We start from the raw sequence: 25,543 nt of genomic DNA, 5'->3' as shown, positions 1-25,543 counted from the left end.
CTATAAACAGTGTCAGGTTCTGGAGACTTCAGAGAAGAGATGGCATCCACACCCCACCTGGTGTGTCCCTTAGGCAGTCCAGGCTGTGGTGGTTCACACAGGACACTTTGATGGACAGTGGCTGTGCCGGGTGCCCCAGGGGTGGTCAGGGAGGATGGTAGAGGAGGCGGAGGCAGACTCCTGGCCAAGGTCTCCAGATGAGAAAGAGACCCAGGACCTGGTGGGGAGGAACCTACACCAAGTCCACACTAGCCGGAGGAGAGAGGAGGGTCAGGGCTCAAGGAGGCTTGGGTCATGGTGAGGTGGGGGGTACGGGATATGTAGCTGGACCCCTGCCTCTGTTTCTGGAGTGGGAAGAAGGCAGCTGGCTCCTGGGACCCAGAGCCCCCAAGACACAGACCCTGGAACAAAGAAAGCCCTGTTTGCCCCAGTGGAGAGTCTGCCTTTTATTCCCTGAAATCTGGGCCTTTTTAGTTATCCCATGACCTGTGACACAGGGGACGGTCTCAGTCGTCCATCCTGTGTCAGAGGGGACGGTTTCAGTCATTCAGTGTCCTGTGACAGAGGAGACGGTCTCAGTCATCTCGTGTCCTGTTACAGAGGGGACGGTCTCAGTCGTCCATCCTGTGTCAGAGGGGACGGTCTCAGTCATCCAGTGTCCTGTGACAGAGGGGACGGTCTCAGTTGTCCAGTGTCCTGTGACACAGGGGGCGGCCTCAGTTGTCCATCCTGTGACAGAGGGGATGGTCTCAGTCATCTCGTGTCCTGTGACAGAGGAGGCGGTCTCAGTCATCTGTGTCCTGTGACAGAGGGGACAGTCTCAGTCGTCCAGTTACTTGTTGCAGAGACACCCCACTGGCCTCGTGTAACAAACAGAAAGTTATTCTTTGAGGATATTCTGTGTCCCTGCCATTGAGCTCCTCCCAATGACAGCGAGCCTCCAGGGCAGGGCAGGACGGCCTCGGTGGTGTCCAGGGCTGGAACTCTCTGCAGGAGCCCACATCCTCGCCTCTCTCTCCCTTCTTTTTGTTAGATGCCCATGTACAAAAGGACGAAAACCTGTTCTTACATCTGATCCCATTGATGCAGCCACTGTGTCCATGCATCGTGTCCAGGGCCTTCCTCTCTTCCAGTGCCCCTCCACTCTCCCAGCATGACGGCCTTCTCCAGGGACTGCTCTCAGCCGACAACACGTCCAAAGCACAGGAGACAAAGCCTCCCCCGCCTCGCCTCTAAGGAGCATTCTTGCTGTTCGTTTCCAAGACAGAGCTCTGTTCTTTTGGCAGTCCATGTGCCTTGAATATTCCTTGCCAGCCCCATCGTTCCTAGGCTTTGAGTCTTCTTCGGTCTTCCTTATTCAGTGTCTGTGTTAGACAGGGTTCTCTAGAGAAACAAAACCAGAATGCTGATAATTTTGTATACATTTATACAGATAGATAGATGTATAATATAAGAAATAAAGAGTTAATTAACTTATAAAGCAGTACAAATGGCTCAGTGCAACTCACTCCCGTGAGACAGTTGTGAGACACTGGCAGTCCTTCAAGTCTTGAGTAGTCAGTCCTCTGTAGAGCAATTCAGGCAATCTGGGCACAGGCAGCAAACAGCAAGGCAGGTCACCAACAGTCAGCCAGATGACAGGGTCCCACAGTCCCCAGCTCAAGAGATGTAAATTCCAATTGTGTGGTGAAGCAGGTCTTGAAGGAACCTCAAATTATAGCGACACAGTCCACAGTTTAGGTGTCTCACAGGTAGTGCAGCTTGAAAATTGAGGCACAGAACAAGCTAAGGCAGCTGCACATTGGTCTGATGATCAAAGAGCAAGAGACAAGAAAGGCGAGACTCACCAAGCCATTTATCTCTCCGCCCTTCAATTAATTCCACATGTGTTTATCGGCCAGGTTAGCACAATAAACTACCTACCTCAGTGTCCAACTTTCACATGCATATAAGGCGATCGAAATACCATGGCTGGGTCAGGCACACCTGAGCTGTCAATGAAACACCCTGGCTCGTCAGCACTTTGGACAGGTCTCATGCACCATGTCCTCCCGCCCCAGCGTCCCACGCCCTTGCTTTTGGCTGCTGCTTTCATGAGCGCGGTTGTGAATGAAAGTGAGACAACGTCCTGGACAAGCTCCATCTTCGCTCCATGTTTCACGACGATGCCTACAGGTGCACTTGTGACGCTGTCTTCTTTACACTGAGTTATCGTCCATTCTGAAGGCTGCGCTCCTTGATCTTCATCCACAAGCGCTTCAAGTCCTCCTCACTTTCAGCAAGCAAGGTGATATCACTGCATATCCCAAGAGATTAACTTCCTGATGCCACATTCTTCTTCCTATAATCCAGATTCTCTGATTCTCTGCCCAGCGTACAGACGGAATAAGTGCGGTGAGAATAGACAGCCCTGGTGCCCACTTTTCCTGATTTTAAACCACACGGGGTTCCCGGGTTCGGGTCACACAACATCCTCTTGATCCGTGTGCAATTTCTACTGGAGGACAATCTAGTGTTTGCGATTCACCTTCTCCTCAGGGCTATCCGTCATTCTTATGATCCACGCAGGCAAATGTCTTGGCACAGCTGATAAAGCACAAGAAAATACCTTTCTGGTGTTCTCTACATTCAGCCAGATCCCTCTGACATCAGGCCTGGCATCCCTTGTTCCACATCCTCTTCTGAATCCAGCCTGAACCTCCAGCAGCTACCTGTCAATGTGCTGCTACAACCGTTCTTGGGCGATCTTAGGAGAATTTTACTTGTGTGTGATGTCAACGACATTGTTCCAGGATTTGAGCATTGCTCTGGGTCGCCTTTCTTTGGAAAGGGTACAGATATGGGTCTCTTTCAGTCAGCTGGCCAAACAGTCGCTGTCTTCCACATTCCCTGGCATCAGTGAGTGAGTGCTTCCAGTGCTTCATCAGCTTGTTGAAACATTTCATCAATATATATATAATACATATAATTTTATTGGGAGCTCTCACAACTCTTATAAGCAATCCATACATCCATTGCATCAAGCACATTCGTAACATGTTGCCATCATCCTTTTCAAAGTGCTTTCTTTCCGCTTGATCTCTTGGTATCAGCTCTTCTTTTCCTCCTCCCCCCCTGTGGGAAACAGAAAAACTTCTCCCAAGTCGTCTCCCCCAAATATCTATGTCAGACCCAGCACACTGCTTGCAACTAATGGTAAATGATATCAAGTTATCTCCCTGAAGCCTCCAGCCTTCCTGAGCAAGCAGACACCATTGTTTCTCCCACAATATGTAGGACTCACTCCCCGCTGTTAGGGACAGTGGATTGCTCCCCCCTGAAAGTTTAGTTTAAATAAAGTCTCCAGCCCTAGCGCAATCAAGGTTAGGCTGCCATCATGAATCTAGGATCCGCCCATCTTGTCACATATATATCCTTAATCCCTCCTCTTCCTATTACTCATATGCCCCTAGATTGTCCCCCTCCCATTACTGTATTACCTACAGTAAAACCCTTTCCTGTGATGTATGTCTTTACCTGTAATTAGGGGGCTTGCATGTCCCCAAAAATAGATATAAGCCTTGGTTAGCAGTAAGTCTGTCTCTCTCTCTTCTGCCCTGAGCCACCAACAGGAGCTGAGGTGAGCATGCTACCATGAAACGTGTCTGACTCCATTATTTCACTCTCTCATCTATCTCTCGTACTCTATGACTTTACTATAATCTTTACTTATTATTGCGGTACAATTGCGCCTACCGGACCTGTGATGATTTGTTAGGGAGGGGCTCCCCTGACACCTCCCTCACCCTCCCAGTTGAAACATTTCCAGTGTTAGCCTGTCGATTCCTGGAGTTCTGTTTTTGACTAATGCTCTCAGTGCAGCTGGCACTTGGTCTTCAGTGCCACTGCTTCCTGCACATCTGCTCCCCCCCTCAGCTGGTGGGAGGCAGACTAGTTCTTCCTGGTACACTGGTTCTGTGCGTCCCTCCCATCGACACTGATACTTCCTGCATCATTCAATACTTTGCCCGTAGAATCTCTCGGGATTGCAACTCCAGGCTTGAAGTTCATCTTCGGTTCTTTCCCTCTAAGACGCGCAGAGTGCGTTCTTCCTTTTTGGCGTTCTGACTCTGGGATGGTGCACAGGACATCAAAATATTTCACTTTATCTTCTCGAGCTGCCCTTGGCTTCGCCATTTCTCCACGTGCCTCGTCTACTCTATGATGGAAAACAAGTCTCCAGATCTCTGACTTGTCTGCTCTGACCTTTCCTTTCTTTCCTGCCTTGGACATGACTGCTTGCTAACATCACGTGTGATGTCCTTGACATCCTCCCACGGCTCATCAGGTCTCTGTCACTCGTGTCCGATGCAGCATATCCGGTCCGTAGATGTTCTCTAAATGCAGGTGGGAGGGACTCGAGGCTGTTTTTTGGCTCATGGACTCATTTTCATTTTCCCCAGTTTCCACCTGAACTTACATATGAGCAATTGCTGGTCTGTTCCTGCCAACTTGTGGCCTGGTTTTAGCTACTAGTATCGAGCTGCTCCACCATCTCTTCCCACAGATACAGTCTATTTGATTTCTGTGTATTCCATCTGGAGAAGCCCATGTCTGCAGCCGCCTTTTGCATTGTTGAAAAAACAAAAAAGGTATTTGCAATGAAGTCTGCCACTTAGGAGACTAGACAGGAGGTTGGAGTTCTGAATTTGAATTTCTCATCTCCTCTAGTCCCTTAGAAGATTGCTCTTGTTGTTCTGAGTCTTTGCGCCAATTCTGACCCACAGCGACCCTGTGCACAACAGAAGGAGACACTGCCCGGTCCTGCGCCAGCCTCCCCATTGTTCCTGTGCTCTGCCCACTCTTGCAGCCACTGTGCCAATCTGTTTCCCTGGGGCCATCCAAGCACAATATCCTTCTCCAGGGACTGGAGACTAGAAACCCAAATTCAGAATGCAGAATCTCTCTCTCAGCCCCGGGGAGAGGTCCCTGTCACCCCTCAGCAGGTGTGAGCCTGGCAGTCCAAGGAGACCCCATAGGTCAGGCCATCCACCTCCCGTCTGTCTTCCCCTGGACCTGGGAGCTCTGCCGTGAAGCCCCCAAAGTCCAGAGCACACCATCACTCCTGACTCTTCTTTCAACAATCAGGGAGCCTCCATGTAGGCCTGCGGCCACTGTGGTTCCCACCTAAACACTGGAGGAGGTGGAGGAGGAGGAGAAGGAAGAGGAGGAAGGCATTGTTTGTGTTCCCTCGCTGTCATTTCTGCACAGCCATGAGAAGAGTTAGGGAGAGGCTGTTAAGGTAAGGTATTTAGAGCAGCTGATACCAAGGGCTGAAGTAGAAAGCAAATGTTTTGAGCATGATGATGGCAGCAAATGTACAAATGTGCTGGACACAATGGATGGACGTATGGATTGTGATAAGAGTTGTAGGAGCCCCCAATAAAATGATTTTTAAAAGGAATTTATAAATTATTGGGAAAAAAAGGAAAAGCATTTAGGAGGAATCGAGGAAAGGAATTGTGCAGAGGCTCATAAAAGGTGGGCCTTTAACGGAGAGGTCGGCAGTACAAGCCTAGCCCCGCAGAGGAGGCTGTGGCAGCCAGCTTCTGTCCAGGGTGACTGCCTGGAAACCCCAGGAAGCAGTTCTAGACTCTGTCCTGTGGACTCGCTAAGTGGAAATGTGCTGCCGTTGGATTGCTGGTCCCCTAAAGAGCTACCCACAGGGACAGTTCTGCCTGGTCCCATGGGGCCCCTGTGAGCTTGGTTTGGTTGGACACACAGTGTTCAGCTGGGGAACAAAAGGTTGGTGGTTCAATCCCACCCAAGGACAGCGAGAGAAGAAGAGCTGGCAGTCTGCTTGCTCCTAGAAAGCCTGCAGCCATCGCTTATAATCACTGTCGGTCAAGACCCCAAAGCCACACGGCAGTGGTGTCATCTTCTGGCTCCTTGTGACCCCCAGGGGCAAAGGAGTAGACCCTGCCCGGCCCATGTCCTCCTCCAAGTTGCTAGGTGTGAGCCCAGATTGGCAGTGGCAGTGCCAATCCTCTCACTGAGGCTCTAAGGTGGGCGAGGGTGACTGGACTTAGCCGTGCCTGCTGTTTGAGTGAGGTTGGCGTTAACAGGAACAGCCCTGGGCTAGAATGTTCTGATTTTTATAACATCTGGTCTCTGTGATTGTCAACACGCGTGTCCCTGCAAGACAACGTGTCTTAGCCGGCGTCCTCCAACAGCTGTGCCCTGTTCTTGGAGAGCCGCACCTCCTCCCAGGCTGAGATCCAGGGGAGCCTCCCTGTCCCACTGCCCAGAGACACGGGCTGCGCTGCCCGAGGGCCTCCTGGTTACACGGTGCTTTCTCCTTCAATAAACCTCTCTCCTCCGACGGAGAGCTTCACTCCTGTCTGTCACTCTTCCTGGTCAGGGAAAAGCATCTCCGTCGGAAAGATGCTTCGGCAGCAGGCCTTCCTCCTGTGTTTGCCGCCCGCGCTAGTTTCCAAGCATGGCGGCCCGTTCCAGGGACGGGTCCCTCCTGACAACATGGCCAAGACCCGCGAGAGGACGTCCCCACGTTCTGGCTGTCATTCTCCAGGACATCTGGGTTTGCTCTCCTGGCACTTTGTCCACGGCCCTTGTGCTTTTGTTCACCGCCATCCAAGTCACCGGTGTGTCTCTGCTCTGCTTCATCCACAGCTCAGCTCCCGCCTGCTCTTGAGGTGCCAGGAAAGCCGAGGCCTGGCTCTGGCCCCTGCAATCCTCACAGGGGTTGCTTTACTCATCACAGCTTTGGAGAGCCCTTCGGTAGCACACATGCCCGGGGCACCGTGTCGTCCAATTTCTTGCCTGCTGCCCATGAGCAGGGATAGTGCACCCCAGACCAGCTCAGTCCATCGTCCGTTTACCCGACACGTCTATAGGCCCCGCTGTTCTTCTCTTCATGTGGAAGCAAGTTTCCATGGAAGGCGGCTGTCCTGGATCTTCATCGGGACGTGTTGCCCATCCTCTTGGCTCTCGGCAAGCAAGACCGTGTCATCTGCAGGTTGCAAGTTGTGGACAAGCCTTGTTCCAACTCTTCTTCAAAGAGCGTAGCAACTGGGCGCTGTCGGCAGGTTGGACATGGCGGAATGAGGGGGTAGTGGGCACCACCGGGATGCCCTTTGCCTTCTGTTCCTCAGCGTTTGTTCATTTTGGCAAGAACCTGACATGTTTCCTGTGCCAGCTTAGGCCCAGGGTGCTGGCTGGCAGCGGGGTGTCTGGGAGGAGCCCAACAGTTCTGGAGCCACAGCTGCATGTTTGAGAAACCATCCCCGCCTCCATCCCCTGCGACTGGTGGGGGAGTTGGGGCACCGCAGCCCTGTGACAGGCACCTCTCAGCCCCGCTGAAAGCTGAGGGGCACTGTGAAACAGAGGCGGACCCTCGGCCCTGCCTGTGAATGCTGAACAAGCAGCTCCGGGGCCAGGGGGGAGGGGGGTTGGGGGGACTGGATTTCAGTTCCCCCGGTGAGTGCGATTTGGGCCCAAGTCACTGGTAATCCAGCAGCTTCCCCGTTCTGTTTTGGTTTTTCCTTTTGTCTGAGAAATAAATGTCTCCAGAGGCAAGCAGAGCTGAGCTGAATTCATTCCAGAGTTTCAGCATGTTGTTTTTGTGGGGTTTCTGTTTTGTTTTTCAGCCAATGAACTGTGCACTGTGAATAAGAGGGCAGGAGAACCCTTTTTTCAGGATGATCACCCGCAGCCCATTGCCCTGGATGCAGCACAGACAGCGGAGATGCAGGCTTCCCTACAGGGGCTAGTGACTGGAAGGTGTGATATTTACACAAATGTGAGAGGCATCATTTCACTCATGAGGGAGCACAATTACCCACGAATGAGGTGGCACTGATGCAGACAGAGAGGGGAGCCATCCTGCGGGGGGGGGGGGGCAGTCCTGAGCCCTGAGATGGGCCTGAGCCCTATTGTCAGGGTGTGAGCCCCTGCATGGAGATCTGAGCCCCAGGTGGTGGGGGAAGGAGGCAGACTGAGCCCAGGGATGGAGAGCTGACTCTTGTTGTAGGGGTGTAAGCTCTGCAGTGGGCCCAGGAGTGGGGGGTCTGAGCACTGATGGAACCGTGTGAGCCCTGGAATGGAGTGTGAACCCCTGTGGCCGCTCCTGGGATGTTGTGGGCTCCTTGTCCCTCTACTGCATTCCCCTGCAGCAGGGTGGGCGTTCCTGCCTGCAGCCCCAGCCCACCCTGGCCCTCTCACCTCCAAATGACCTTGCCCATGGGCACCTAACCTGTCCACCTCTTGTCCCTGCCTTTCCCTGGGCAAAGGCAGCCAGTGGTAGCCAGAAAGGCAGCTTGGGCTGAGTCCACTCTCCAGGCTGGGCAATGAGTGAGGCAGGGACTTGCGAGGAGGAAGGATCAGAGAGAAGGTGGGTGGGGGGGATGCAGGGAGCCCCTGCCTCACTGCCTGGCTTCTCCACTAGTGTCTGACCAGTTGTCACAGCCTAGCTCTGCCTCTGTCACCCTATCAAAAATTACTATTGAGGTTTGTCACAGCCAATCAGCCAAGGAGAACAACCTCAGGGCCTGTCATCCTGGTCTGCTCCAAAGCCAGGGCCATCGTGGGACCATGGACACCCTCTGCAGGGTCACAGTGGCTGCTGAGCCAGACCCTGGCCGGGTGTGGACACATTAACAGCTCTCCAAGGGGCACCAGGACTTTTGTCTGGCTGGAGCTCTCAGGGCCACCTCAGAGTAGGGGTCCTCCAGCAGGCTCAGAGCCACACCCCGGCTCAGCCCTGCTGGGACCAGAGAGCAGGGGACAAGCCCAGCTCTGTCCTTGGCAGGGTGCCAGGAAGTCCCAGGAGAGGAAGAAGGTTCCCACTAGCCTCTAGGGCTTGGGTTACACACATCTTCACGCCTCACCCTGCAGGCCACATGAGGACTCACCTAAGCCAGCATACCTGGGCTGTGGCCTCCACAGGTCAGCCAGGGACAGAGTCCTAGATACCGAGGTGCTGCAGCCCCATCCAGGTGAGAAGGCCACCCAGGAGGCCACTGCTGACCAAGGTCACGTTTCCTACAGGGTCCCACACGTTAGGCTCAGGGTAGGAGCGAGCCTGGACCCCAAGAGCAAGACCCCGTACTCCTCCATGAATGTGGGCATCTTGCTGCAGGGCCCGGAGCCCCTGTGCACCGCGGGATGTTGGCTCAGAAGGACCCCCTGCGGCCACTTCCCGCAGAACTGGGAGGTGTAACACGTGGGGCTGACAGTCGCAGGCTCCGCTTGCGGTACTTCGTCGCAGCCCACGCCGGCCTCAGCTCTGCTCCCCATCCAGATTCCGGCAGCAGAGCTGCTCAGAGAGCTGGGGAATCTGCGCGTCCATGCCCAGAAGAGGCTGCAGGACTCAGCCCGACTTTAATTAAGCACTCGTCAAGCCTGAGAGGACCCACAACTGAACTCATATCTCCAGCTGCGTCCTGAACCGCGGCCCGAGGTGTCATGAGGATGGTGTCACTGCACCTTCAGAAAGTGTCCTTCCCGGCAGAGCAGTAACTGCGTGTGCAGAACGTAAGACGCTGACCGCACCTGCACCTCTTGGTGCCCCTGTCCTTTTTCTTTCTCCAGACACCCACGGCCTCAGTGCAGCACCAACCTCAGGTTTACCTGCAGCCAGGTGAGCGCTCACCTACTGCCAGACCCAGGAGCAAAGGCTGAGGTCACGGGGTTCGTCTTGCTCAGGCTTTCCGTCATCACTCATGAAAGCAGCACCTAGGGTCAAAGGGCACAGAGCATTGAGCAGATCTGAGACACAGAGCTCTGTGTTGGGGCACCAGGATGTCCTACATTCAGTAGCCTCCTGTGCAGGTGAGAGCTGCACGCTGAATAAGGGGGTCAGAGCCTTGGAATCGCTCTGTGGTGGAAAACATCAAACACACCACGGAGCTGTGGGCACAGGAAGGAGAGTCCCAAGGGGCAGCTCGGGAGCCAGGCCTCACAGACGGAGTGGGAGCCGCCAGCCTGGCTGTGCACACGTGTCCATGCATCCATAGGTGTGCATGGACTTGTGTGTTGGTCAACTGACAGTTGGACTTAGATGTACATGTGCACTGTGTGAGTCCACACGTATGTGCACCTGTGTGTCTGTCTGTATGTTTGTGTGTGTGTGCAGCTACAGCGGTGCGTATGTGTGTGATGTCAGTGTGTGTGTGGTGTGGATGTGAGCATGTGTGGTGTGTTTGTGTGTGGTGTAAGTGTGAGCGTGTGCAGACTGTTGTGTAGGGTGTGCATGTATGAGTGTGTGTCTGGTGTGTGCGTGGTGGATGTGTATATGTGTGAGTTTTGCAGGGTGGTGGGTGTCTGTATGTGTGAGTTCATGTCCCTGTATGCGTGTGTGTGAGTGTGTATGCGTGCGCAGACATACAACCTTTAGGTGACAGGTTCTGGAACATGAACTTGGCAGGGCCGCGTGTTACAAGGTTTCTCTGCTGAAGCCTCCATAGGCTGGTGTTATTTATTTGCTACTTACTGTCTCAATGACCGGGCATTCTGGCCCCAGGCAAACAGAGACTGGAACAGCAATCTCACCAAGGTTGGGCCGTTGGTGGTTAATTGGATCTGTCTGCAAGGCCACACAGTTGATTTCCAAGGAGGCAGAGGGCACAGGCCCCTGAGTCCCCACAAGTCTCTGCTCAGGGCAGAAGTGATGGGCCCGGGCCACAGACCCTCCCTCTCTGGCCCCTGCATCCTGCAGTCAGGTCAGCGCATCCGGTGACGGCTCTGCTTGAGCAAGGAAAGCTGTGGGAAAAGGACACATGACCTCTGTGCCCTGGGACCCCTGGGGCTGTGGCAGGTTAAATACTGGGATGGTTAAGCACAGGGTTGGCAGTTCAAATCCACCAGCTGCCCAACAGAGAAAGAAAAGGTCAACAGCCTTAGAAACCCTGTGCAGGGTCACAGTCACCCTGCACGGATCGCATGGCTGGCAGTGGGAGTGTGCTTGGGTTATAGGCCCTGGATTGAGTGGAGGCTGTGAGGGGTGGGCTTCACAGTCGAGGGGCCTCTCGGTGTGGGCTCCCAGGTCATCTCAGTCCTGCACTCTGCCCATGGGCCTGGTGGGGGGCGGGTGGTCACAAAGACTAGTCTCTCTTTGATGGAGGGTCTGTATTGGGGGGAAATGTGCTCACCTAAGGCACTCTTTCTAGCTTCAGCCTTTGTTCACATGATGTGAGCATTTCTGATGCACTGTGAGAGGACAGAGGGCAGAGGAGAGGCAGGTAACCAGACTGTCCTCCCTGGGGGCCCTGTGGCAAGGGGGCAGGGCCGTGTCTTCGATGGAGTGGCATGGCCATTGCCTGTGTTGGGGGAGAACTTCACCTTGGTCCCACATGTCCGGGACCATCCACAGGCCTGCCCTTATCCCCCTCTCCAGCCGGTTGAGGTTGTCCCATAGGGGTGTAGGACAGTTTGTCAATAGGATCCAACACTGCACGCACTGGTCCTACAGACTCCAGGTGCCTGGGCTTCCTCAGACTTTGAGCACAAGGCGGTCAGTGCAGATGAGATGACCCCTCTCTACTCCCTGAGATCAGAGGGACACCTAAGCCCCCAGGGGTCACTGGACTGCCCCTGCCCAGCTGGCCATCCTCCCTTGGACTTAGAAGGGGCTGTCCTCACAGCAGGGAGAACACCTCAACCCTGACTTCTATATTTGTTTTGAAAATGAGGAATCGAGGTGGGGGAGACATTAAACTAAAAGAAACAGAGTGAGGAGGGGGCCATACTGATTACCGGGTGGAGGGGGCTGGCTATAAAGGGACAGCTAATCGGGAAATTTCTCACTATTACCAAAGCCAATCTCACTGGTATCGAGCTTATAGGACAAAGCAGATCTACCCCCGTGGACTTCTGAGACTGTCGGTCTTTACCGGAGCAGAGAGTCTCATTTCCCCTCAAGGAGTCACAGGTGAGTTTGAACCGATGACCACTGATCCCAACTGATGGAGACCCATGGATCTCAAGTCACAGTGGCCCATCCATTCCAATCATGAGGACTGTCGCTGCCACTCACAGTGTGTGCGTCATGGAGCTGTGTGTTGCATGGGCCGGTGGGGGTCTAAGAGGCTCTGCTCTGGGGCTGGGGTGGGAGCACGTCTCTGGGCAGGGCAGGCCATCAAGGTATTTGGCTGCAGGGGTCTCAGTCCTCTCGTGCCTGTGTAATGCAAACACCACCAGGGCCTGGCTTCCCCACAGAGCTGAGGAGGCTGGAAATCCAAACTCAGGACAGACAGCAGCTCCAGAGGAAGGCACCCTCCCTGTCAGCTCAGGGGGGCGGGCAGGGTGGGGGGGGGCACCTTGTGCCCTGTCGACAGCTATAGTCCTGGCGCTCTGTGGACCCTCATGTGTCTGAGCATCTGTCTTCCCCTGGTCTAGGAGTTTCTCAGCACAGAGCCCCTGAGCCCAAAGGACATGCTTGGCTCCTGGCTCCTGGCTCTGCTCACTCCTCTCCCCTTTCATCTTGGAAGCGGGTAGAGGAGAATCCAGTCACACCCAGGGCAATGCCCCATCCATCTGACCAGGGCTGTCACCCCAGCCTAACCCTGTAACTCCTGCATTTTTAATTTCAGGAAATTTTTTTGTTTGTATTCTTTACTTTCATAGTTATCAATATGTATTAATATATACATTTAATTAAATGTTATGAAACATCATGCTTGGCATTATAGGGCTAATCATCTGACAACTGATTGATCCCATCCGATGGCATTGTGGGGGGGATACCATGATTATGGAGCCAGATTCCATCACTGCCTAACTGTCAACCCACTGAGAGTCCTGGCCCAGCCAGGGAACACACCTGGACCCATGACAGAGCGCCTGCCACAGCCTCTCAGCCCCGAGCTCTGGGTTTGTTTCTCCAGACCACCAGCCCAGCACAGACTCTCAGCATGAGGGGGAGAAATTTGGAGATGACCTTGGGTAGGCAGCAAGGCTCAGAGCCTTGGGCACTGGTGACTGGAGGTGGGAGAGGTGGCTCAGGAGGATGGTAAGAAAGGCAGGTGTCACCCTGGGCTGTGCCCAGGACAGCCAGAGCCACCTGCACAGCTGAGGTGGCACAGCGTGGTCCCCTGGACACAGCCAATCAGGTCCTCCCTGGGGCCAGCTCCAGATGTCCGACGGGGGGAGGGGAAGGGGGAAACTGCTGGTGGGAATGCGAGGAACGGAAGAGAGGTGTAGGAATGGACAGAGAGCCTGGGAGGCAGTCTCAGCCCCAGGTACCCGTGACCTTTGGGGGAGGTAGACAGTGGGATCAGAGTGGGTGGCGATGGGCTAAGGTGAGCTCTCAGCACCTTCTGTCTGGTTGCGGATGTCAGTCCCCCACGGATACTGAGAGCAACTTAGGGAGGTGCTGAGGCAGACAACTCTGGAGCCAGCTTGCAGCACAAGGGACTGAGACTTGGTTTTTAATACTAGGAGATTTCCACCAGGAGTGCCAGCTTACTGAGACGAACTCCAGGGCCCTGAGAGGCGGCAGTGGCGGTGGCAGCGGCAGCGGTGGCAGCAACAGGGAAGGCTGGTGGGCGATGCTGTCACATGGTACGTAAATGGACTGAGGCCCAGCATCTCTGTGGCCACTCCAGCCCCCAGCAGAATTCACAGCATCCTTCCTCTCTGACCTGCCAAAGCTTGGCCCTCCTGACCCATTTCAGATGAGGTTTTGATGGACAACTCCCTCCGGAAGACTAACTTCCAGAGAGACATCGAACATGTGTGTGTCCCCCACTCCAAAAGGTGGTGTAGAAAGGGGTCTGCTTGGGGTTTCTGGCTGGTGGGGTTGGTGGAAGATCAGATCTGTTTTCCCACTTTCAGACTGCTGTGCGGGGCTTCCTGGAGTCCTGGATGAGGACATCCGCCTCTCAGAACCACCCCCCCCCCCAGTGGGCCCTGCCATGGGATCTCCTGAAGGGTTGCTGAGGGAAGGGGTCTTCCCAGCAGTTGAGAGACCATGGGGTGGCAGGGAGACGGTGGGTGGGGAGGCTAGAACAATGAAGACTGATTCACTGTTTGGAAAACTGGTCCAGTGGGGCCTGGGAATGCTGGCTTCCTCCAGGGTGTCCCACAGGTCAGAGCTGTCCAGAGACAGGACACCCATGGAGGGGTGGCTCCACGGGGGGCCAGCCGGTCAGAGTAGGGCCATGCAGGGCATGGCAGGTGCCTCCACCTCAGGCTGGACAGGGAGACAGCGGTCCTCCAGATGTGACTTGAGCTGTCTCCACTGAGGGACAGCAGAGACAGTGAAGTGTCTTGTGAGGTTGGCCCTCAGAAGGGAAGTCGTCTTTCTGAATGTGACCCCTGTGACACAGCTGCCTGGGACGGGGTCTTGTGGACACCCTTCTATTTGAGCTAGAGCTCCCCAGACCCTGGGGTGCAGGGCTCTGTGGAGTCGCAGGAGGGGGCTCAACCTCTGCCAAGACAGCTGTGGGGTAGGTGTGGCATCTGGAAGGTCTTTTGACCCATTCTGAAGGATCTGGACTAGGGTATCATTCAAACATTCAGCTACTAACCATATGGTCGGTGGTTCGAAGCCACCATCTGCTCTGTGGCAGAAAGTTGAGGCTGTCTTGAGGACGCTACACATGAGCACTCTGTGAATACACTCGGTGGCTGGGCTTGGTTTGTTTCTCCTGTGAGTGTTTCTGACCTCAGTTAGCATTGGTGACATTGGTCCAATGTACCCAATGTATTCACTCCTTCTTCCTGCCTCCTGGGAGTTTTGATTGAGTGCAAAGTCTCCTTTCAACCATTCCAAGGACGCATCGCACTGGACAAATCTGCATGAGATCTGTTTGTAGTGAGGAACGAAGATGCCACTTTAAGGACTAAATAAAAAAAACAATCTCACTGCATGGAGTCAGTGCTGATTCACAGAGACCTGTGGGTTTCTGAGGCCATGGGGCAGTCACCTAATCTGGTGTCAATTCAAGGATTAAGAGTGTAGGGGTGGAGTCTAGGCTGTCAATCTGGAGATAGCCAATGAGACTTCTGTGTGGGCATGGCCTTATCCTGAGCATTCTGGGAAATCTGGTACTTCCTCCTTTGAGGCAGAAGATACCTCTCTGCTACTTCCTGGGAGACACTGCAGAAGACAAACCACGTGGACGCAACCAGACCTCGGAAGCCAGAGAAGCCACAGAGCTTCTCAGACCCCTGCCAGCACTGAGATGTTTCCAATGACACTGGACCCAAAGACTTTCTACCCACTGGTCTATGATCTTCTGCATTCGGTGTCATTGCATGTGTTTCGTGAGTCTGAAGAGGACTTTAGAGATTGATATTGGATATATGGGCTAATATCAGACTTATGGACTTGATCTGGACTGGGCTGGGATGTTTTCTCAATGTTCAATTGTTCTTGTATATAAACCTTTTTCCTTATATATATGTGTGTGTGTATCCATGGATTTGTTTCTCTAGTCTACCCAGACTGACACAGACTGTAACTGCTGATGGGAGTAGAGAGCCCTGTCTTTCTCCTGTGGAGCTGCTGGTGGTTTCCAACTGCCGACTGTGCAGATTCTAGCCCAAGGTACAACCACTACCCCACCCACCAGGGCTCCTTTTGGGATTCAGGTGGGCCTGAGTTAAACTGTGTTATTGTTCATTACCTCCTATGCATGTGAAGACTGGCCATTGAAAAGGGAGACTTGAAAAGAATGGATGTGTTTGCCGGAAGGACAAACGAGTCCTCTTGTTAGAAGCGAAGATACTGCGGCATGTAATCAGGAGAGAGCAGTCCCTAGAGAGGGACATCGATCCTGCAAGGCAGCGTGGAAGGGCAGCGGAAAAGAGGCAGCCCCTCAAGGAAACGAGTTGGCAGAGGGGCTGTCACCGTGGTTCCAACGGAGCCACATTTGTGAGGATGGCACTGCATGGCTGTGTACCCTCTGCTGGAGGATAGCTTGTAGCGGGGTGCACAGCACCCAACAGCAAGTTCTCCTGAGAGGAGCACACTGGGACTGGGGGACGGAGGCCTAGGCAATGACCAGGCCAGGCATGGGGACGCCGCCCATGGTGCTGGGACACCTTCCCTGCCAGGCAGGAAGTCTCAGAAACTTCACCAAGCCTGATAACCCTGCTGTGCCTGCCAGGCCTGGCAGGCAAGATTTGAACCTAAGTCTTCCCACCTCTGCAAGCAGGGAACAGGCCATCCTCTATGGGGAGGCCCACAGCTCCCCATGCTGAATGGATGGCCCTTCGCTGGCCCTGGTCACCCGCGCCCCTGCTCTTGTTAATCAGTCTCTTTCTGGGCAAAGGTGCCAGTGATTGGTTTCAGACGGACAGATCAGCCCAGGTGTCCGGTAAGCGATGGTCTCCTCTTAGAGGGAGCGGAGGCCAGGCGGCCGGGAGCTCATCGTGACACCCTGACTGAGTGAAAGCTATTTCCCCGCGAGAGCGAGGAAGGAAACTGCCTTCCTCCTTCCCTGCTGTCGCTAAACAAATTCTGTGAGCACGCCAGCTTGTCGCTGCAGCACAGCCCTCCCTGACTGCCGGGGGTGGCCGTGGGTCTCTAATTGCTGAATTAATTGCCTCTGATGATAGCAATTTGTTTCCTAAGTGGAGAGAGGCTGTTGTGGAAAATAAGGTGACAGCGTGAGGACGCGTCAGCAAGTGCGGGCGCTGATCTCTGCGGTGTTCATAGAACTGGATTGGAATGAAGAATATGATTTACCAAGAGTCTCACTTTATGCCCTGTCGTCAGCGGCGCCCTTTCTTGCTTTCTAAGTTTTCTTCTGATAATCCGCAGCTGGCATGCTGTTGTTCATCTCACCTAATGAGACCCGAATGTCTTGCATCTCCGTGTGTCAGAGTGAGGGGCTTGGGGGTCGCGGGGCAGTGGAGAAGAGAGAGGGCCTCACGGAGCTGGCCTGACACTGTGGCTGCAGCCCTGGGCTCGGGCACAGGGACAGTTGTGAGGATGGCCCAGGACCGGGCAGTGTGTCCGCTTCTGGCCGCTGTGGGTCAGAGCCAACGTCAACAATGTGGTCTGGGTCAAAGTTTACAGGGAAATTGGTTTTCTACCCCCCCAAAAGTGCACATTTGTTTCATGACACTAACTGGCCACACCCCATGCCCCACTCCCCCTGCGTTTCCCTCCTGCACCCTCCTCCCCTCGCCTCTGTCCTTCCCATCTCAGGAGCTCTGTCTGCGCAGCTGCTGCCTCTGACCGCCGGTGGTCAGCCCCTTAGAGGTCTCACCTGCCTGTCTCCCCGCACGTGGGGCCTCGGCAATAAATGCCACTCGAGTCCTGGTGCAGCCTCAGGGGCTGGGTCCCAGGAAGCCAGGAGCAGGTGTCTTTGGGGACAAGGGACTAGGCGCCACACAGTGCTGCTTCTCTTTGGAGTCCACATCAAAAGGTCAGCACCGCCCCTAGTGGAGGGGGCGGGAGTGTCTCAGAAGATTTCCTCTGAGATTACCTGAGAAGGTTACCGCTCTTACCGCTCAGTGGGCGGAGTGACCTCCATCCACTATGGGCAGGTCTGTAGAGAGCAGGGCTGCTTACCAGGAAGACATGGTAAGCACAGGGGAGTCTGACTGATTTGCTGTGCACACTTGCACATGGGATGGGTTTCACCCCCAAATTGGTGAGATCACACTCTACAGATTAGTAAGTAAGCACAGGGGAGCCTGTGCATACCTTTTTCCCTGGGCACACGGCCGCTGCAGAGAACACCCTGGGGTCTCAGCAAGACTGCTGGGCAAAGAGGCGGGGTGAGTTCCGTGCCCACCCTGTGGGGATCCAGCAGGCTACCCACAATCGCTCTATCTGTCAGGGCGCTGGGGACCCTGGGGGCAGAGTCTCCATGCTGTGGTCCAGGACCAGCTCCCAGGGGAAGGAGTCAGCCCTCAAGGCCCCCTCACCCTCAAGGACAAAGGACACAGGCTGACCGGTCTGTGAAGCTCGGCTTCTTCCTGCAGACTATGAAGATCCTGCCAGGAATGGGTCTCCTCACCTTCCTCCGCCTGCTCAGGGCCCACACCTGGCTGTGTGGGAAGATGGGCCTTTCCCAGCCACTGCCCACTGGCATATGGCCCGGGTGAGGCCACGTGGCCAGGCCGTGTGGAGGACGCTCTAGGAGGGCTGCTTTGGATTCAGTATGTCTGAGAATTGGACAGCCTACGGGCGGGCCACCTCTGTTCGTCTGAGGATGCAGTGGTAGGCGGAGGCCCCTTGCCTATCTCCCGTGGGGCTGCTGGATGGGAGGAGCTGTCTCTCAACCATTGTGACACCCAGACCCTTCTTATTTCCAAGGGGCCAACTGAAAAAGGGGTGTTGTTCTTAGCATGCCAGGTGCCACCAAGTGAGTCCCGGCTCCTGCGGGCCTGCGCAGACTGGAGGGAAGCACTGCCTGGCCTGGCCCAGACTCTCGGTCATGGTAGCGTCACCACTGTCATGATCATGGGGTTGATTCACAACCCTGGGCCCATCTCTTCCTCGTTGACCCCTCTCTTCACCAAGCATGGTGGCTTCTCCGGGGACTGCTAGACAAAGCCCTGCTGTCCTCATGTCCAAGGTGCATCCTTCTCTGTCTGAGGCCCCACGGGGCTCCTTAAGGAGGTACAGCTAAGACAGATGAAACCATCAGAGAGATTCCCACATGAAAAATGGGAGCCAGCTTGAGCTGCCCAGCATGGTCCCCTTTGTGCCCCCTGTGTCTCCTCCAGACTCAGACAGGGCTCTGGTCCTCCCCTTAGCCCGGCACAGTCCTCACCAGGAGAAGCAGACCACCCTGCTGGCCCTCAGATGGTTGAGCACCACCTACCTCTGAGCTGATTCCTACTTTTTACGCAGTGTCTGACCTTGGGTGACCTTCAGCCATGCTGAGAACGCTACTGCTGCTGTGACCCACCTGCTGTCTGCACCGTGAGGGCAGTGCCTGTTCCTGGCAGCAGCTGCAACCTCCTGTGTCCCCAACTGGCCCTCGGGCGGTGGTCCCAGCCCAGGCCCTCACCCACCTGCATCTGGTTCTCCCCCAAGAGAACGGGTGCCCTTCCCCTGCCCCCGTCCCTCACCACCACACCCCAAGGCACAAGTCCAAGGGGAACTGAGAAAGAATGTCGTCACTCTGAGCAGACAATGAGCTCCTGGGAACTCACAAGGACTCTCTGACACTTCCTCTCTGAAGGGCACTCCGGCTCTAGCCAGCTTTCTGGGGACCAGGCTCCTATCTGTCCAGGATCCCACCCATAAGGGCCTTCAGAGGCCTCAGGTATCACATCCATGGGAAAGCCCATCGAAGAAGCTGGCCTCTGCTGATGTCCCCAGATGGGCTCCTTCCCAGTGCCTTGGAAAATAACCTGGTGAGCTAGCGTGTTGGCGCTCCTCACCGCACCTGCCGGGGGAGCGGCTATAAAAGTGAGGGATGGCTGTCACCCAGCTCACAGGGCCCTGTTTTAATTGAAAGTTATGTGGAAGCTCCCTGCCTATCTGAGCGCCGCCTGTCTCCGTCCTTCCAGAATGTGGGATTTATGCATCTGCCCCGATGGAAAGCCCACGACTTCCCATCTATATGCGCAGGTTCCTGTTTGCTTGTGCGATAAATATTACAAAGATCATCAGGAAATTAAAATGGAGCGGTGAGATGGCTGTCCTTCCATGACACACTGCGCATGAATCATGTCCTCAAGAGCTATTGTCCCCCCAAACATCATGCTTCCCATATAAATATTTCCACTCCTCAGTTCCAAATTGCAGAGGAGAGAATTTCTTAATGGATTTATGGTTTATCAGCGAGTTTCGGGGAAGCGGGAGATGGATGGGTTTGTTCCGATAAAGTATTCATTTAAAAACAATCGACTACCGTTCAATTTTGCAGTCTATTTGTTTTGATAAACTGGAGCGCTGGCTATAATTCACTTTACTTTAAAGAGAAACATATTACCGACACCAACACAGGAGCCACAGCCCTGCGAGGCAGGTCCACCAGGACGTCTTTGCAGAGGCATTTGCAAGGTGGGATGCGGACGGGATAGGCACTCAACTCCTCCCCAAGGGACAGCTCCCCCCCACCCCCACCAGCCCCCGTGGCTGTGGCGGCGGATTCTTATACAATTAAGTTTATAAATTAAATGGCTTTCAGGCTGAAGTGTGACTTAGGGATAACTTTCTCATTGGGCCATTGAGTGACCTGGACAGCCCACGTATCACTGCCCTGCGACCGATAATGGTTTGATGGGGTCTGTCTGGGGGCTCAGGGGTGCTGTGCTGGGGATTAGGTCTTGGGCGGCTCACTGCAAGAGGAAGAGGAGGCTGTCTGCTCCCACAAAGACTGAGTCTCTGAAGCCCTCACTAAGGGCTGTGCCTCAGAATTGAGTTGATGGCAATGGGGTCGGGGTTTTGGGGGGCAGTGGCTTTTTTCTTGCCATGGTCTTTGTAACTCCCACCAAATGAATGGGTGGGGCTGTGCAAATGACTTCATATCACATACTTGGGACACGTCAGGAGAGATCGGTCCCTGGAGAAGGACATCATGCTTGGTAAAATAGAGGAGCCGTGGAAAAGAGGAAGGCTACAATTGGACATCCCCTTATATAGGAGATGAGCCAGTCAGGGTGCAGTATAGCACTGATGAAACATACAACTTTCCTCTAGTTCTTTAATGCTTCCGTCCCCCACTATCATGATCCCAATTCTACCTTACAAATCCGGCTAGACCAGAGCATGTACATGGGTACAGATAAAAGCTGGAAACACAGGGAATCTGGGACCAATCAGGAGAGTAGTGATACCAGGAGGGGAAGGGAAAGGTGGGGGGATAAAAGGGCATCTGATCACAATGATCTCCCTATAGCCCTCTCCCAAGGGGCGGACAACAGAAAAGTGAGTGAAGGGAGACATCGATCAGTGTAAGACATGACAAAATAATAAGAATTTATAAATTATCAAGGGTTCATGAGGGAGGAGGAAAAATGAGGAGTTGATACCAAGGGCCCAAATAGAAAGAAAATGTTTTGAGAATGATGATGGCAACAAATGTACAAGTGTGCTGGACACAGTGGATGCATGAATTGTGATCAGAGCTGTACGAGCCCCCAATAAAACGATTAAAAAGAAAGAGGAAGGCCCCGGACCAGGTGGAATGACACTGTGGACGGGGCAGTGACTCACTGGTGTGCACTGGGTCGCTTTGGGCTGCAGCCGACTTGCTGGCACCTGAGGACAGCAACATGCAAATGAGGATCTTAGGGATCACCAAAGGGATTGGATAGCTGGCTATTGATGGAAATAAGGTGCATGGTGTCCTTGTTGGGGTGGTACCATGCAAATGAGGGATATAGAAACCAAACAAGGGGATTGGTCAGTTTGCCCTTCTACTAGTGTTAAAATAAGCCATCTCAGAGGCAGAAAGGGGCAAGGCTTGTCTCCCCCCCACCCACCCCACCAAGAAAGGAGTCGGGAGTGGAGGGGGGCTTTGGAAGTGGGATCCCTGCAAATGTCTGGCTCTAGGAGGCAGAGGCCAAGAGAGACCGTGGTAGCAGAGCCTGGACAGAGCAGCAGAAGGCTGGGCGTCTTCAGAACAAAGCTTCTCTGCAAATGGAGGAGCCTCTGGGCTAAAAAGCTTTGTAACACTCTGAAATCAGGGCAGAGGCCAAGCCCCAGAGAGAGGCCAGGCAAAGCCGCAAAGCTGTCCAGGCTGAAGAATTGTATCCCAGGTCATTCCTGATGCTGAACTGCCCTTGCAAACCCCACGATCCCAGGTATCGTCTGTGAGTTCTGCTTGGCCATTGTCAGGAATTGCCCGATTCAGCAGGTGGAGAGGGTGCCGTGGAAGGACACGCAAGCTGACAAAAGGACCTGGGCCTCGCCTGTCCTCATAGGAACCAGCCTCCATGGGCTGATGCTGGCCACGATTCTCCTCTGACCCCACCCTGAAGTGGGAGGAAACCAGTATCATTTGTGTAGCTCCCTAAGTAACAGTGATGCTGACAACAGCCATCTCCAGGTGCTGGCTGGGGGCCCGTGGAGGAGCCGGGTGAGGCTGGACCCAGAACCAGGCTGAGGAGTCAGGCCTTTGACTTCTCACTGGCCCCTCCTGAGGTGGGCAGCAGCCACATGTGGCCCACAGGCCGTAGTTTGTGGACACCTGGTACACCATCCACACCACGGCTGCTCAGCCTCAGCCCATTGGGCGGCCACGCGCTAGCCCATTTCACTGGGCATCCCCTTTTCTCCTCCTCCTTCTTTTACTGAGCATGCTGACTAGAAAAACAAATCCAGGGAGGCTCATATGTGGATAAGAAAGAGCTTTATAATACAAGAGCAATTGAATATTGATTAAATGTCCCAGTTCAGTCCAGATCAAGTCCATAAGTCCAATATTATCCCCAATGTCTGACACCAATCTAGAAAGTCCTTTCACTCATGAAACACATGCAATGATGCTGAATGCAGGAAGATCACAGGTCAGTGGGTAGGAAGTCTTGTGGATCCAGTGGCGTTGTAAGCATCTGAGTGCAGGCAGGGGTTTCCATGTGGCTCCTCCAGCTCAGGGCACTAGTGTAGCTCCATGTGTCTGGTCAGCTGCAATGTCTCCCAGGGAGTGAGTGTGTGTCCTGCCCCCAATGAGCTATTTATCTCCTTGGCGCATCCAAATGAGGTCATCAAGCTCCAACCAGGTTGAAAGCTAAACTCCATCCTTTTACTCGTAATCCTCTCAAATGGATAGCAGATCATGTAACTACCATGCTGTCCTTCCTACCACACTAGCCCCTGCTGATACCATGACCCAAACACTTCAGACAAAATATTTCCATCCTTGACCCCAAAGAGCGGTCTGCCGGCACGTCTTCCAAGACTGGTCTGCCCATGGTACGCTCACTGTGCTTGGCCAGCACCATCACCCAGATGCACGGATTCTTCGTCGGTCTTTGTTATCAATGTCCATCACTCACATGCCTGGGAGGTGACTGGAAAGATCACAGCTTGGGTCATGCACACCTGGGCCTGCAAAGCGAAGTTGTCGCTTTTCAACCTGAAAGAGGACGTATGCCGCAGCTTTGCCCAAGGTCATGTATCATTACACCTCTTGACTGCAGTTTCCATGGGCACTGTTGTGAACCCATGTCAAGTGAAATCCGTAACAGTGTCCATGCTTTCTCTCTGTGTGTCTTGGTGTTGCTCATTGACCCGGCCAGGAGGGGATTTGTTTCCCTTCTGTTAAGGTGCACTCCCGCCTGGAGGCTGGAGTCTTGGATCTCCATCAGGAAGTGCTCCAAATCCACTTTGCTTCCAGAGAACGAGATCATGTCAGCTACATATTGCAGGTTGCTAATGAGCCTTCCTCCAATCCGGATGCTCATTCTACTGACTACAGTCAGCTTCTCGCATTGTTTGCTCAGCATATGGATGTTGAAGGACTTGCTGAGAGGACACCATCCGGACGCACACCTTTCCCCCTTTGAACTGCTCAGCACTCCAAAGGAGCCCTGGTGCCTGGTGGTGTAGTGGTTACCAGTCGGGCTGCGAGCTGCAAGATCAGCAGTTCAAAACTGCTCGCTGAGCCGATAGAGGAAAACTGAGCTTTCTGCTTGTGGACTTTCCGTCTCAGAAACTCACAGAGCAGCTCTACCTCATCCTATAGGATCACTAAGAGTCGGCAGTGACTGGCTGCCAGCAGTCTCCCTTGTTCAGTCTGAAGAGCTGCCTCCCTGTCTGTCCAGGGCGAGGTCCCACAGGAACTCAATCACGGCTTCTTCAGCTTCCACTCTTCCCGACGTCACTCACAGTTTGCACTGGTCCATGAAGCCGGGCGCTTGGCATCGTCAACAAAACACAGGGAAGCCTCTTTCTGGTCGTGGCTACTTGCAGCCAGCCAAGATCCGTCTGCCCTTGGTAATGAGATATTTCATGTCACATCTTCCAAATCTGGCGTGGATTTCGGCAGCTCCCTATTGATGTATTGCTGCAGCCGTTGTTGAACTATCTTCAACAAAATTTTATTTGCCTGTAGTATTGGTGATTTTGGTCAATCATTTCTACATTGTGTTTTGGGACAGGCATGGCCATGAGCCTCATTCAGCCAGTCAGCTAGGCTGCTCCCTCCAAAGTCTTCCAGGCTTGCTCTGGGCAGTTGAGGCATCTCAGTCGGAGCGCTGTCAGGCCTGGGGGCCGACTGTTTACTGAAGCTTCGGTGCAGCATGGACTCCCCGTGCCAGCATTCTTGGTCACATACCCGGGTGGTTGAGGGTAGACCGATTGTTTTCGCCGACTCTGTATAGTCCTTCCATCTTCCCAAGATGCTCCTCTGGGGAATGTCACTTTGACCATGGAATCCTCGCCTGTGGCAATTCAAGGTCTGATCCTCTCCTTCAATTCTTTCAGCTGGAGGAGTGCGGAGCATCTCTCTCCCTTTGGGATTTCCAGCCCCTGCTCTGCTGTGCACCTTTCAGTATAGGGCTGCTCTCCATGGCATCGCTTTTGTTCTTTTGAACTTTGGAATCAAGAGCTGTGGCTCGATGGGAATCTCTCTCTCTCCCTACCTCCCTCCCTTCCATCTCTCTCTCTCTCTCTCCTGCATTGCAGGAAAATCCTCCCATGTGCTGATTCTCCTATGAGTGAGAAGTCAGGCTTTTCCACAGAGAGGAGGTGGGACGGTGCCCCAGATGTCCCCCAGCCAGGGATGTCAGCAGAGTCCTCGGACCAAGCTTCCCACAGGATGGCTTCCACCTTGTGAGCAGTGGGGTGCCACCCCTTCCCCTGTCTGTGAGTGAAATAGCTCTAGAACATCTCCCCAAGGACCTTGCTTCCTTATTTCCACAGACCCAGACCCAAAGTCCACTCCAGCGGGTCATCTCTCTGAGGGGCCCTGGCTTCGGAGCAGCAGAGTCCTGTATCCAGCTCCAGCCTGCAAGCTCTGACTCAAGGACAGCTGACACAAGGTCAGCCCCAGCTGGCTTGTGTTCACCTTCTCATCTGCAAGGCACAATGCCAGTCTGTCACCAAGTCAGGGATGCTGCAGTGAGGTTTGGCTGGCACCTGTTGCTCTCGCACCCTCGCTGCTCCTGAGGTTTCACCAAACCTGAAGCTGTTCCCGACAGATTAGTGAGTAAGCACAGGTAGACCTGTGCTTGCTGGGCTTATTCTAAAGTGAGGGACTGTTTCTGTTTCCCGGGCTGGGAAGAGTCTTGAGGTTGGTGCTGGGCTGAGCACTGCTCCTCAGTGACTGAATCTATAGGATTCACAGACACACAGAGGTAAGGTAAGGCAACACACACAGAGGCACATATACACACATGCACACACATGCATACATACATGCACACATACATATACACATACATATACATACCACACCTGTACATTTGCACACACGTGCACATGTGTACACAGCTGCACACATAAACATACACACATGCACTATGCATATGTGCACCAGCACACATGCAAATATACATATTTACACACAGACATATACTCATGCATGCACATACATATGCATACATGCACTGTGCATATACATACATGCATTTACATACATATACACATGCACACAAAATGCCTGGGGGTCTGGCAGAGTCACCACTC

The sequence above is a fragment of the Tenrec ecaudatus genome, chromosome 16 (genome assembly GCF_050624435.1).
Source record: "Tenrec ecaudatus isolate mTenEca1 chromosome 16, mTenEca1.hap1, whole genome shotgun sequence".
Taxonomy (NCBI): Eukaryota; Metazoa; Chordata; class Mammalia; order Afrosoricida; family Tenrecidae; genus Tenrec; species Tenrec ecaudatus.
This window is presented reverse-complemented; position numbering follows the sequence as displayed.